This window comes from Pan paniscus, chromosome 3 (genome assembly GCF_029289425.2).
Source record: "Pan paniscus chromosome 3, NHGRI_mPanPan1-v2.0_pri, whole genome shotgun sequence".
In the NCBI taxonomy this organism is placed as follows: domain Eukaryota; kingdom Metazoa; phylum Chordata; class Mammalia; order Primates; family Hominidae; genus Pan; species Pan paniscus.
In genome coordinates this window covers 101,632,584-101,648,739 of record NC_073252.2, presented here as the reverse complement: position 1 = coordinate 101,648,739, position 16,156 = coordinate 101,632,584, and the positions used below count along the sequence as shown (strand labels likewise).

Genomic DNA, 16,156 nt, shown 5'->3' with positions numbered 1-16,156 from the left:
TAGAGAGCTGGTGAATTGGAAGGGAGGGCCAAAAGTGCATGTAGCTGAGTAATGAAGCATAGAATTTTTGAGTTGTGACAACCGGGATCGTCCAACCAACAGACTTGGGTTACATCCAATCTTCACCAACAGTTTACCAGAGGACTTCAAGCAAGGGATTCTCTGCTCTGAGCTTCACTTAACTCATCAGTGAAGAAGGGAAAAATAACAATTTCTTCAAAGTGCTGATATGAGAATTAAATGAGCTAAAGCATAAGAAGGGCAGAGCCAAACAAAAAAAAATGTTCAAAACCATTATTACAATAGTGTCCACAGTTTCCTTTATACAGTTGATTCTCAATAAAGTAACCAGAATGATTATTTTAAAACTGCATCACACCATCTTGCCCCTCTACTCAAAACCCTCTACTGCCTTCCCATTTAACTCAAAGGAAAAGCCAAAATTTTTACAATGGCCTAGAAGCACTTTTATGATGTAGCCTTTTCTAACTTTCCTCCTTTCACCTATTCTTTCCTGTGCTCATCAGCATTCACGGATCCATCTACATTAGCTTCCTTATTGTTCTGTATCTTTGCCAAGCATGCTACAACCTCAGGACCCACACTGACTATTCCTTCTCTATAGAATGCTGGCCACCAAGATAGTGGCATGACAAACTTCTTCATTTCACCAAATCTTTCCCCAATAAGGCCAATCCTGATTACCTAATTTAAAATTGCATATCTTCTCCCCCTCAGCAACATGCACAATTTTTCCCTATCCTCCATCCTGATGTTTATTGTTTCATAGCATTTATCACCTTCCAGAATACTACATAATTTAATAATTCATTATATTTATTATATATTTCCCCAATTAAAGTGTAAGCTCTATTAGGGTCTGGACTCATTAATAGTTATTGAATGAATGAATGAGTTTTTAAAAATAATAATCTGAAAATAAATTTTAAAAGAATTGATTTCTGAGAATGATGATTTTATGAGAATATGAAAATAAAAAATTTATTTTCAGCTTATTTTATTATTTTTAAAAACTCATTCATTCATTCAATAACTATTAATGAGTCCAGACCCTAATAGAGCTTACACTTCTCAGCAAACTATCGCAAGGACAAAAAACCAAACACTGCATGTTCTCACTCATAGGTGGGAATTGAACAATGAGAACACTTGGACACAGGAAGGGGAACATCACACTCCGGGGACTGTTGTGGGGTCGGGGGAGGGGGGAGGGATAGCATTAGGAGATATACCTAATGCTAAATGACGAGTTAATGGGTGCAGTACACCAACATGGCACATGTATACATATGTAACAAACCTGCACATTGTGCACACGTACCCTAAAACTTAAAGTATAATAATAATAAAATAAAATAAAATAAAAAAGGAATTGATTTCTTATCAGAAATTATGAAGGCCAGAAGGCAATGGGATGATATTATTTAAGGTGCTGGAAAAAAATATTCTAATCCATCATAACTATCCTTCAAAAAATGAGGAAGAAATTAAGATGTTCTCAAATAAACAAAAACCAACAGAGTCCTATATCAGTAGGCCTGCCCTATACAAAATGCTAAAGGATGTTTTTAAGGTTGATATTGAAGCACACTAGGCAGTAACTCAGTGTCATTGAAGAAATAAAGCTCTCTGGTGACTACCTGTGCAAATGTAAAATCCAGTGTTATTGTATTGTAGTTGCATTTTTGATTCATAATTTCACTTTTAATTTACAACACAATTTAAAAGACAAATGCATAAAAATAATTATGATCTGTTGTTAAGAACATGATGTATAAATATATAATTGATGATAACAACATACAAGTGGGGACAGAACTGTCCTGGAGCAGAGAATTTTCTATGCTATTGAAGTTAAATTGATATCAATTAAAACTAGATTGTCATAAACTTAAGATGTTAAAGTATTTCCATGCAACTGCAAATAAAATATCTTTAAAAAATAATACAAAAAAGGAAATGAAAGGGGACACAAAATGGTTTAACTACAAAAAATACATTGAATACAAAAGGAGTCAATAAAAGAGGAAATTAGAAACAAAAATGGCCTAATGCTTACAGAAAACAATTGCAAAATGATTGAAATAACCCTTTCTTCTCAGTAACTGCTTTAAATGTAAGCAGATTAAAAAGGCAAAAACTGGCATAATGAAAAAAAAAACAGTGATCCAACTAACACTTTCTACAAGAAACTCCCTTTAGATCTAGAGCTACAAATAGGATAAAATATATTTCATGTAATACAGTAACTAAACAAGAACTGAGTTAGCTATACCAACAGACAAATTAGACCTCAAGTGAAAAACTATTTCAAGGGACAAAGAAGGATATTATACAACTCTAAAAGGCTCAACCCATCAAGAAGATATAATGATTGTAAATGTAAAAGCACCTAACAACAGAGCTCCAAAATGTATAAAACATATATTGACAGAAATAAAGAGAACAATAGCTCTATAGTAATATAATACTTGAAGACTCCAATACCCTCCCCTTTCAATGATGGACAGAATATCTACAGAGATAGTTAATAAGAAAATAGAGAACATACGCAATACTATGAACCAACTAGTCATAACATACACATATAGAAACCATGGAAAGTGAAATCACAAATAAGAGGGGACTACTGTACACCACTGTCTTATCTGGTTCCCCAGCTTGTGGATAGCAGATTATGAGACTTTTCAGCCTCCATAATTATTTGCGCAATTAGGGAATTCGAAATCAAAACCACAATGAAATACCACTTCATGCCTACTAGGATAGCTATAATCAAAAAGACAGGCAATAACATACTGAGGCAAGAATGTGGAGAAACTGAATGCATTGAATGTGGATACATTAAATTGAATTGAGTGTAAAATGGTGCAGCCACCATGGCAAACACTTCATCAGTTTCTCAATATGTTAAACACAGAGTTACCATAGGACCCCAGATGTTGTACTCCTAGGTATCTACCCAAGAGAAATGAAAGCATAAATTCACACACAACTTATACACAGACGTTCATAGCAACATTATTTATAATAGCAAAAAAGTGAAAGCAACCTAACTACCTATCAACTCATGAATGGATAAATAAAACATGGAATTGCAATAAAATGAAATTTTATTTGGCAATCCATAATAAGAAATTAAATACTGATATGTATTATGACATAGACTAATCTCAAAACCATTATGCTAAGTGAAAGAAGCCAGCCACAAAAGACGATATACTGTGTACTTCCAATTCTATGAAATAAAAAGAGTAGGTAAATCTAAAGAGAAAGAAATTAGCTTTGTAGTTGCCTGGTTGCCTAGTGCTAAAGGAGAGAGGAAGGAGTGTAAAAGGATAATGACTGTGAAGAGGCACACAATTTCTTTTTGGAATGATGAGAATATTTTAAAATTAGATTATTGGGTTGGCTGCACAACTCTGTAAATATACTAAAAACTACTGGATTGAACATTTAAACGTGTACATTATATATCAATAAACCTATTTTTTTTAAAAAAAATAGGAGTTTTATTAAGCAAAAGTCAATGACCTACGTCTTTTAAAGGAACTCTAAGGAAGAAAATTATCAAATCAGCAAGCAAAATAATTGAAGAAACCTTAAAAAGTAACTTACAAAATAATGAATCAGTTTCTGTCTTTGCAAATGGAACTGGAATTTTTTATTAATATTTCCTTTAATTATGAACATAACTCTGAAACCATACATAAAAATTTCCTTCAGAAAATTCCGGTCCCTAGGTAGAATTCACCCCAGACTAAGAAACATGATAAATAGGATTCCAACCACATAATAAAAAATAATCCACTGATTCAGTGTTTTTAGTTGTGAGCAGTATAAACTAACTCAGATAATCTTAGTAAAAATAAATTTTAATTTATTTATTTGTGTTTGTGTGTTTGTTTACAAGAGGGTTTACTCTCTTGCCTAGGCTTGAGTGTAGTGATGTGATCATAGCTCACTGCAGCCTCAAATTCCTGGGCTTGAGTGATCCTCCCACCTCAGCCTCCCAAATAGCTGGGACTACAAGCATACGCCACCACACCTGGATACATTTTTTTAATTTTTTTGTAGAGACAGGGTCTTGTTATGTTTCCCAGGCTAGTCTCAAACTCCTAGCCTCAAGTGATCCTCCTGCCTCAGCCTCCCAGAGTTCTAAGATTATAGGCATGATACTATGTTAGGAAACTTGTAAACTTTGAGAGCTAGAAGAACAAGTGTGGGGCCTGGTAGTCACTGTCAATACATAAATCACACCTCAGAACCATTAAAGTAGCTACACTGCCACCAGAACTGCAGGGCATAGTCACTGTCACTCAAAAATGTTTTATCACCAAAACCATGTAAATGATGCTAACACTGAAATTGTTGCTTCTTCTCCCTCTGGAAATTGGATATTGATGCTACTGCCTCTCCACCCCAATGGGAATACATTCTCCTGTGTGTCTGCTGCTTTGCCTCAAGAATTCTCAATCCAAAGCCCAGAGTGTGCATATCAAATTGGGATAGCCGAAGTTAATGTGCTTGCACTTAGCTATGGGACCAACTGAAAATAAGCCTTGGGTTTTCTGCTTCTAAAATGGGAGGCAAGATCTGCTTCATAAGCTGGAAATTCCTCAAACACACATGCTGAGAATTCAACAAGAATGGCAAATATCTTTTATAGATGCCTTGAGAAAAGAAACTGTACCTAAATGTTATGTAGACGTCTTTAGTAAAATTACAGTTTACAATTTTCCTTTTATTTTCCTGTGTTAACCATATTTTCCTTAATAAGCATGTACTGCATAAGCAATAAAAATTTTAAAAAGCATTATTCTGTGGAAAAAGTGAGCATTCTATTTTAACTGAATTCACAGGAAATGTCTTTATTTTTTTCCAACGTTATTGTCACTTTGAGTTTCGAGCATGAAAAATAATTGCTACATGTTTTAAAGTTTAGAATAGGTGGCTATTGATAGGCAGATAATATCACAATTAGGGAAATTAACATAACTATTGTCTAGATATAATGTCACACTCACAAAGGTTTTGTACGAATTAAAAAGGAACTGACAAGTCACATAGGCAATTATGAACAGCCCAATCTTCCCCTAACTGAATTGAGCCTCCACCTTGTCTGAGTTTTCAGGAGGAAAATTGAAGACCTCTTTTGATTACCTATATCTTTTATTTTCATTGATCTTGTTCTTCTCAGTTTGTAGCAAGAAGCCCACAGTTTATTCTAAAATGTACTGGAAAGATTATAGAAAAGGATAGTAGTGCATGAATGCAAAGTCACCAGAATATTGTTATACATTCTGAATCATAAATCCTTTCTGTACTAGAAATATCCATTGTTGAGTTTCCTCTTCCTCCTTTTTTCAAATAGCCTGAGAATGGATGCATGTGGGCAATCCTAAGTGGCCTGAGAGGATGAGTGCATTTTAATGAATTCATCTCTGAGCACGTGTTTAAACACTAAGCTGTGGAAAGCACTAAAACATTTAAAGCTTCAGTTTTGTGCTCTTAAAAGGCAGTGACCCCCAAACATAACCCTTTATTTAGCAGAGCACCATGAATTCTCATATATGCAAGTGTAATGAGCGGAGAGAGTTGGCAGGATGCATGACTGAATTCATTGATTTCAGCATATGCAATCATGGTAACAGCAAATTCTGAGCACCCAAGAAGTAACTGAGAACCTGAAATAGGGAAGGAGAAACAAGGTGGAACAGCCCAATGGTGGTTCAGTGAGGATGCTGGACTTTAGGCAAGTATGTGGGCTTTAGGCAAGAAAAACTAACTCAAAATGTTAGGTCCTAGTGGCAGAACCCAGGCGTCTCAAAGAAAATTTTGCATACTTAAAAGTTGTTTACATATTGAAAGAATGGGTGCTAGAATGCAAATCTTGACTAATATGGCTCATTATTAAAGAATAAAAGAATTTGGCTAAAATTAAACTCTCTCTGCCTACACAATAAAGACAAGAGAGAAAACAAAGAGTGTAAATTCCCTAGCCAAAGCCTTTTAATCCAAAGCCAAGCCAGAATAACATTGTTTTTTTGTTTTTGTTTTTAATGAGATGGAGTTTTCTCTGTCGCCCAGGCTGGAATGCAGTGGCGCAATCTCCACTCACTGCAAGCTCCGCCTCCCAGGTTCATGCCATTCTTCTGCCTCAGACTCCCGAATAGCTGGGACTACAGGTGCCCACCACCGTGCCTGGCTAATTTTTTTGTATTTTCAGTAGAGACAGGGTTTCACTGTGTTAGCCAGGATGGTCTCGATCTCCTGATCTCGTGATTCGCCTGCCTCAGCCTCCCAACATTGTTTCTTTACTTAAGAATAGTCATCCAGGCTAATGTGGTCCAAAAATTTGTGATACTTTTGAGTTACTACTACACAGTTATTCCATCTCACCTTACCTCATTGCTTTGTGTTGCATCTAATCCATCCCATCCTATCCATCCCATACTACCCCTTGTCAAGTGAGTGCTCTGCCTTTACCCTACCTTTACACTATCCCAGGGTTGCATCTGCAATATTAATAGTAGGAACAGCAAAGAGATAGTTGTCTGCAAGCTCATTAAAAGCTTTAAAAAGAACATGAGGGACAAATAATTTCTTAGTCCTCTGCAATTTAAAGATCAAGGTGATAGTACAGAAAACACAGATCTGTGAGGAAAATGCTAAAGTTGACAGTTTAAGTACCTCAATAAAAAATGAAAAATAATTTTAAAATCAAATGCACCATTCATTTAAAGACAAAAACTACACTGCCAATTCAAAGCCACCAAAAAATGAAAGTTACTTTTAAGAAATTGACTTTTAAATGCCAAACATATATTTTTCAATAGTTATAGTAATAATCATTTAAATGTATGATACTAAAAATGTATAACACCTTAAGTGGTTTATTTTTCACACTAAGCTCCAAAATAAGATTTTTGCTTTTGGAGGATGTGGTTCTTCTCCAAGATATGAGTCAATGAATTGAACTCTTTCCCTCTTGTGGTTTTGGTACTGCCAAAATCCAACACTCAATGTGTTTTCTTGCATCAAGGCATGAGAAAAGAAAAGTCTTAGAAAAGATACATCTAATTCCTAACTGCCTTCCACTGGCAATACTGGATATATGATACCACCTAATTGCAAGGGATCCAGAGAAATACAGACCCTGACTAGGCAGCTACTTCCCAGCAACAACTTAGCACTGTGGGGGAGGCAGCATAACCGGTGAAAATCTAGCCTTATGCTACAGATTACCTACCTGGCTACCAAATATCTATGAGCACCATTAGTGCCCAACACAGAACATACCCTGTCACATCCCATTTTTGACATTCTCAAATAGCTTCCAGTTACTTCATCCTATTCAAAGTTCAGATATCCAGCTGGTGTGTGGTCTTCTCCATCTGACCTTAATGGGGCTACTCGTAGTTCTATAATCTACGATCTAAAATGCCAAGGCATCTGTCCTGCTCTACATCTAATATACAGTGGTGGAGAAAGGGTGACATAAATAACATAAACATAATTACAAACTCAAATTCAGAAAAGGGAACAATGGAAAGCACACAGCAGGCACTGGTCTATAGCAATGACAAAGTTCTAGAGGTTAAGTATCGTGTGCATTTCCTCTCCTGGCAGTGGTGTATTTCAATATCTGAATTTAAATGGCTGTGCATCACAAAGATATATGTAGATGCAAAAATGTATATCATTAGCTTCCCTTACTGATAATGGATATTTAAACATAAAATAAGTGAAAATATTCCTTATATGGATATAAGCATAAAAATGAGGTCAAATCCTAATTATTTTTCACTATGCAAAAATTTTTGTTAATCTTCTGGTCTGTAATGTTCATAAATCAACATTCAATCACTTATACTTAAATGCTGAAAGCTGCTCTATTATCTTAGGTGTACAACTATTTTAACATGCCTTATATAAACATGGAAAAAATGAAACTCTTTAAAATAGCATATTTAAATATTTCCGAAAAAAAATCTATGTTTAGGTTTTATAAATATGCCCACAAGAAATATTTTAGAGAAAGTTTCCTCCTTTTTCCATGAATTATGAGAAATCTTCTTTTAGGCTTAGAGCTCCAAATTCATAGTGAAATAAAATCAGACCGGGCGCAGTGGCTCACCCCTGTAATCCCAGCACTTTTGGAGGCCGAGGCGGGTGGATCACCTGAGGCTGGGAGTTCGAGACCAGCCTGACCAACATGAAGAAATCCCATCTCTAGTAAAAGTACAAAATTAGCCAGGTGTGGTGGCGCATACCTGTAATCCCAGCTACCTGGGAGGCTGAAGCAGGAGAATCACTTGAACCCAGGAGGCAGAGGTTGTGGTGAGCCGAGATGACACCACTGCACTCCAGCCTGGGCAACAAGAGTGAAACTCCAAAAAGAAGATAGAAAGAAAGAAAGAAAAAGAAAGAAAGAAAGAAAGAAAGAAAGAAAGAGAGAGAGAGAGAGAGAGAGAGAGGGAGGGAGGGAGGGAGGAAGGAGGAAGGAAGGAAAGAAAGAAAGAAGGAAAGAAAGGAAGGAGGAAGGAAGGAAAGAAAGAAAGAAGGAAAGAAAGGAAGGAGAAAGAAAGGAAGGAAGGAAAGAAAGAAAGAAGAAAGAAAGGAAGGATGGAAGGAAAGAAGGAAGGAAGGAAGGAAGAAAGAAAGAAAAAGAAAGAAAGAGAAAGAACGAACGAATGGCGGGCGGGCAATCAAGCAACTACTTTAACTACTTTGAAAGTTCTTTTGACCTTGAGCATGACAACTAAAGTACACATGCTAGCTGTTCTCAGGCTGAAAGACCTGTCATCCCATCTTAATTTCAAAAAGATAGCTGCCTCCTCTCGATGGCTTAATATTTCTTAGATTTCACCTTCTGATTTTTCTCAGGAATTGAATGAACTTCCACAAACACAAATCAGCCATTTATCTTTTATGCCTGTCAAAATCCATGGAATTCATGGTTCAATACACAATGTAGTTCATCTACCTTGTATGATAGCAACCTACCTCACATGATAACCTTGTAAACTATGATTATTAAGGACAACCCCTTATAGATAAGAGTGAAAGCAACTAAAAATATCTAAGCACTATATAAGTGCATTGCTAATACTCTTAAATGATCACATGAAATTGCATTGCTAAGAATGGGGTTGAGATCATTGTGATATTTCAATCTACCATTATGATCGTCCTCAGAGAATATGAGTATATATAGAATACAAAGTCCATAGAACATTCACAGTGGTCCATAATATTATACCAAGAACAAAAGAGTTTCCTTTCCATGTAGTCTTAGAGATTGTTCAATTTATGCATCTTATCTATTTTTTGTAGTTCAACTTAATTTTAATAAAATCAGAATATTCACAGCACATGCATTGCTAGCATCTGAACTAATATAATAAGCAATTACTAAAGGTACAGTGACTTGAGGTGCAATCTTTACATTCAGCAAGTTTAAAACCTTACATGATTTTGAAATCTTATTTATTAACTGAAAATACTGCCTGCTGATAAAACTTGCTCAAACGCTATTACTGAATGTACAAGTCACTGATTATGCCAACTAAATTGCCAACTAAAGATAATCACATTTGAGGATTGCAATGTGCCAGACATTCACTGAAAAAAATACATAAAATTCAACAAAACTCACACAACAAACATCTGAAAATCTGGACACTTCGTATCAGTGTGGTGAAGTGTTTCATTAATATCTTAAGACAAGTGTATCAATACCTTGGCATGATTTAATTTCAAGTCATCAATTTTGTTTTTACTAATATCAGAAAATTATAGCTATACTGCCAATGCCAGGTCTGCTTAATTTGACTTGAGTTTAATATGACTTAACATTAAAAGCTCATAGTACCCTGAAATATATAATTTCATGAATATGGTGACATTCAACATTCAAGTGCCATTGTGTTTGTACTGTCTTTTAGTCAAGTTTCTTTAAACTTTCAAAGAATCACTTTTAGGCTTACAAATAAATATTTGTCAAAATGTTCAATAAATATTACATAAAACTATCAGCAAAAAGTATCTAGAAATCTGTCATGTGCAAATAGTTTTCTTCCCAATGGTCCCAAATAAATTTTAGAAATCTAGTCCCATCCCCTTCCCAGACAAGCTGTGTTCAACAATCTCCAAGAGACAAAATAAGATTGGAAGTTTAAGGACATGCACACAAGACAAGAGAAGACCTATATACATATATATCTGAATGTGCAATAAAAGAAGTACTTTGTACAAATTATGGACAATAAGTATAAGGGCCTAAACCTAGACTAATTGAAATAGCACCATGACAAATGACCTCAATACTGTCAAGTGTACCTACTTAATAAAAGTTCTAGAACAAGGCACAATACACTTGAAAATCTACTGCACTTTAGGAAATTTTTGCCATTTTCCTATGCCACTGTAAAAAGACTGAGCGCTTTAATCACCACATTCTGGCCACAAAATTAGAACAGAATTCAAAGTGGCAGAGGCATTTTAGTGGTGAACAATGCTCATCTTTGGCCAGATTTAACTTAAATTGACTATAAATACAATGGAAACCTATGCAACTAAAACTGCGCTGTAGAGTAAATTGACACCTTGTGCAATTATGTACATATTTCCAACCTGTGTGAGCTTAAAGATTTCAGTTAGTTACTCTTCTGGAGCCATTTTTACAAAGTCTATAGTAAGCCAGTTTAGCATCTCAACTCAGCTTGAACAATCATGTGAATCAGCATTTAAAGCAAAGCCGGCTGCATAATTCTTCCTGTTCATACCCTCTTGACCAGAAAACATCAACACTAGCATGTGTTATTAGACCAAAAATCATCCAGGGCCCTAACGAGGGTTGGTCATTGCTGTGGTCCCCATCTACCATTTCAATTTCACTTATGGCAGGCATTTAAAAAGTCTAAGCAGATGAGTTCTCCTAAAAACCTACTTCAAGTTACCAGAACTTTAAGCATTCCCTGTAATAGTATGCCCACATTTGGCTAGCTCATAGTTAATAATCTGCCTAAACACTGAAAGAGGAGTTGCTGTATTTACTTGAGTTAACTTTGAAGACAGTGTTTGAATGTATGCATGTATTCATACATCACCTCATCGTGACTGGAATGGCTTGTTTAAAGGCTGTGAGGTTACAAATACCTATCCAGGACAGAGTGAGAAAATCAGAACTTTAACTTAATACAGTTTGCAGCAGTAGAAACTAATTCCATTAATATACTTTACAAGATTTGTTGTTTGTTTTCCCCCAATTTTCAAGTATCAAAAAGCCCTAATGGAGGCTACCAAATAGGTTTATCCTTAAAATATTTATGGATGAATCGATGGTTCCTTTTAAGTTGTATCACACCTGTGTCCCAAGGTTTGACTTCAGCCCAAGTTCAGTAATTTTGTCAAAACAATTGATGTATTGAGCCAACAGGACATCAAAATAAAAAGTTATCTAAAGTTAACATTAACAAACAAACGATCCTCAGTCACAAAATTATAAATGCAGTTTGGGTTGGAGGTAGGCAGGAGGGGAATTAATCCAAACAATGGCAATGAAGTCTTCAAACCACCTTCCGAACAAAGTTGTTAATTGTTCTTTTCATTTCTTCTTGTGGAACCTTGAGCTCCTTTAAAAAAGAAAAAATTAGTGGAGAATCACAGCTGGTAATATACTGCGAGTTCTTCAAGCTACACAAGGTATCATCCAGCTAAGTTACATATGGTTTCCATATTAGCTTGTTTGGCAGGGTGACCTACTGCAAAGCAGGCTCAGTTACCCACCAGTCAACTCTCTGGGAGTTATAATTTCCTCCATATCTATTAGTGTTGCAAAAGCCTCCATAGCCACCTCCGCCAAATCTTCTGCTGCTGCCGTGGCCACCTCCACCACTGTGTCTGCTACTTGCATGGCTGCCGCTGAAACTGGAATGGCTGGCACCACTATTTTGTCAGTAGCCTCTGGCACCAAATCCTCCACTAAATCTGCCACTCTTAGAACGTCCACAATTACTACCCTGGTAGTGGTGTTCATAAGCCATATTTTCTAACCAAGATGGCACTTCTTGTTTAGCTTCAACAAGAAGATGCAACAAATCCTTAGTGATATTTATGTTCCTCTCATTAAAGAACGAGGTGGCCAGGCCAAGGTTTTCTACACATCTTGTATGGCCAATGCCATATACATATTCTTCAATATCACTTGGCAAATCAAAATTGATAACATGTTCCACATTTGAAATGTCCAGTCCTCTTGCTGCTACTGCTGTAGCCACTAGCATTGGGCTTTTTCCTGAGGGTAACTGGTGAAGGGCTTCTTCCCTATCCCTCTGAGAATGATGTCCATAGATACTGGTACATGACTATCCTTCATGGTATAAGATATCCTCTAGAGAATAAAAACCCTTTTTGGTCTCCATAAACCTAAGGTTAGTGCATACTTGCCTGGGATCAAGTGGATGTCTTAGGAGGTCAAGCAGAAACAACTTTGTCTGATTCTTCCACCCAAACAACTTTCTTTGTGATGTTCTCAGAGGTAGAGCCAACTCCTCCATACAGCCAATAAGATATTAATATATTCATTGAAGAAATCATGAGCGAGCATCTGTATGTCCTTAGGCCAAGTAGCACTAAACATCATAGTTTGGTGGACACCCTTTGGAGGCATGGTATCTTGTTCAACTTTTCTATGTATCTGAGGCTCAAACCCCATATCCAACATCTGATCAGCTTCTTCTAACACCAAGTATTCATAAAAGTTTAATCCAATCTTTCCTCTTTCCATCATATCCACTAGATATCCTGGAGTGGCTAGTAGCAAGTGCCATCCACCTTCTAAGACTCAAATCTGCTGAACAATAACAGCACCACCATAAATCACGCAAGGAGGAACTCTAGATCAGTACGAAAATTTTCTTGCTTTCTCATTGATCTGTATTGCCAATTCTCTTCTTGGGGCTAATACCAAGAAGATTGGGTATTGTTTGCTGCGCCCTCACCTTTAATTTTCCTTCATGGCCCTCAAAGCCTCCTTTGGACCATCTGAATACATCTGACTCAACATGGGCAAGAGAAATGCTGCAGTTTTCCAGACCCTGTTTGGGCACAAGCCATCAAGTCTCTTTTCTCTTTTCTAATAGTAACAGCATGCTTTTGCACTGGAGTCAGGCTAGTATAATAACCTCCATGTTTCCCATGATAGTTTCTCCCATCTCAACATCACTGAAACTTTCAATATGTGGAGGACAATTGCTGTCTGTTGCCTCAACTAGAATGTCATCGTATTTCTCAAAATTAATCCCAGTGTTGCCTCCAGAAAAGAGTTCCTGTTCCAAGCATTCACTTGGTGGGAGTGGTTTTGACCAATCATCTTCATCTTATTTGTCACACCAGTGACTGTTTTCACCACATGCTGATTTGCCAAAGGCACTTCTGTCACCATGGCTGCCAGTGCCATCATAATCACTCCATCCACGATTATCAAACCCTCCCCTTGATCCACTTCCATGATCTCTGAAGAAGCTAGACTTAGTGCTTGAATCATTAGGAGATTCAAAACTGCTGTAGGCATCCTTATCTTTGCTAGAATGCCACCCTAAACTGTCTTTATGGTAGAATCCTTAGTAGCTGCTCTGTTCCTCAACGAAAAGGGATATAGTGCCCTTTGCTGGCTGTACTTCCCCCACTCTGATTATCTGAATAGGCCAGGTCTAGGCCAGCAAACTGCTGGTCCAACCCAAGCACATTTTCAATCACCACATGACTCATCCCTGAAGAGTACCCAGGAGTCTTCCACTGCTGAGCTAATATGTTTGTTTCACCGTGAAGGCCCTCTCATGAAAGAACTGTAGCTCTATTTTATCTGTCTTTAACAGAAAATATGAGTAAGAAGGCAAAACAACTATGTTCAGTTTAGTAAGAGTTGTTAAAAGTTAACATTTATTTTGTCAAATATAATTTATTATCTTTAATCAGCCTCACACCTCATATTACCAACTTAAGCATTTAGTCAGTATTTTGAAAGTCATACATGGCTTATTAAACACAACTTAATGAATTAGAGTATTATCCCAATCTTATAAATGAAGAAATTGGAACAGAAATTTTAAGCATCTTGCCCAAACTACAGTTTGCTACTCATGAAACTAAGCTTTGCATCCAGGTAGTTTGACTCTAGAACCTACCCATGGCTTTAACTAGTAGTTTCTGAGATGCAGCCACATGAACTTGAAGTAAATGCTATGTTTATCCACCTATGACTATCAATAATAACCCTAGGAAACAAACAAGTGTTTTGCATTCTGATGTTTTAATCTTTAAAGCATAGATATTATGCATTTCGTGTAGTAGTTTTGAAGTAGATGAACTACCACCTATAAGTGTTTTTTTGTTGTTGTTGTTTTGTTTTGTTTTGTTTTTGAGATGGAGTCTTGCTCTGTTACCCAGGCTGAAGTGCAGTGGCGTGAGCTTGGCTCACTGCAAGCTCTGCCTTCCAGGTTCATGCCATTCTCCTTCCTCAGCGTCCTGAGTAGCTGGGACTACAAGGCACCCACCACCATGTCCAGCTAATTTTTCGTATTTTTAGTAGAGACGGGGTTTCACCATGTTAGCCAGGATAGTCTCGATCTCCTGACCTCGTGATCCACCTGCCTCGGCCTCCCAAAGTGCTGGGATTACAAGCGTGAGCCACTACCTGGCCCACCTCTATGTGTTTTAAAGCACATAGTGTTTTCAGAGAAGAGGCTGATCAGATGAATGCTTAGACATTATACGAAGCCTGGTTACCATGATCAATTAACCCCAGTTCTGGTTCTTATTCTAAGCCTTAGGGTGTCCCAGTATTGATTCCAAATTAAGATAGTTAAGCAATATTAACAAAGTTCCCAAGAAACTGGAGAAAATATCAGAATACTGACTAACTAGTATATTGTCTTCCTACATGGAAAGACAAATTTGAGAACTTAGGAAAGAATAAGTATTATTATATAGTCATTTTCATTTATTTATTTTTTATATATTGTTCCTTGGATAAAAATTCTAATCTATGCCTGACAGACTTGATTAATATTGCATCTATCCTTGATGAATCTATCTTGTTGAACCATCAAAATGCAAGTTAACCTCCAGTTACATTTGTGAACAAATAATTTCACTACAATATAATAAATTATCAAAGAATATATATATAGAGAGAGAGTGCCATGAGAGCAGGTTGGGGAGAGGACCTCTGCCTATCTCAAAGAATTGGTAGGAAGGAAGAGATAAACAGGGAATAATTTTCACAAAGAGATGCTTGAGCTAAATCCTAAAGAATAAATACAAATTATCTGAAGAGAAGAAAAAAGGCAAGCACCGAGAACAGAGTATGCAGGAACAAGGAAGCCTAAGTAATACATAATTTTTTTTTCCACTAACTGCTAAATAACTTTTGAAGTTAAGAAAGCTAATGGTATATCATTAGGCACCAATAAAATTATCTTGAGATTTGACAATGCCAACTGAAAAATTTCTTCTGCAAGGCAGAGCCAGTTACCTTTTATAATATCAATTTAGATACACACAAATAAAGACATTCTCATGTCTTCCTCGCATTCTTCTCAGGTTCTCTCAGCCAGCCATCAAAGTCATTTGACTGGACACTAATCTGATTACAAATGATCAAAGCCTTTCCTAACTGTAACACATCAGATCAAACTTGGTGTGCAGTGTGTTTCCTGAATCATTATTAGCAATGAAAAAAATTTTTTTTTAATTTCTACTATATACACAAGCTAGTACATAATATTTTGGCCCAGCAATACTAATGCAGTCATTTTTATTTCAGGAAGGCTTTTGATGAAATATTCAGCTTTGTTTTATTACCACAATTTTTAAAGCAATGTGCTCAGTTCATGTCTGAGACTTACCACTTCAGTTCAGAGAGGGAAATGTGGGAAACAATAAGGGTCAAGTATGAGTGGAGAGATAAAGGGCTTGAGGTACAGGGAGGGGAGATATAAAGATCAAGAACTGAGTGACACCAAGTTCAGAGTGAGGGGCAAAGTTGAAATGAAGATTATGTATGGAGTGTAGACAATCCCCTGTCTCAGAACACTGTCTACTGCTGGTAAGTAATTACTGACCACGG

General features: G+C 36.6%; 1 long non-coding RNA gene and 1 pseudogene across 1 annotated transcript in view; both read right to left on the bottom strand.

The window, feature by feature from the left end:
- The window catches only part of LOC134730279 (uncharacterized), a 75,293-nt gene that overhangs the window by 37,862 nt on the left and 21,275 nt on the right, over nucleotides 1-16,156 (bottom strand). The gene's annotated exons all lie outside the window — the stretch shown is intronic.
- Nucleotides 11,787-13,821, bottom strand: LOC100970295 (ATP-dependent RNA helicase DDX3X-like; annotated as a pseudogene).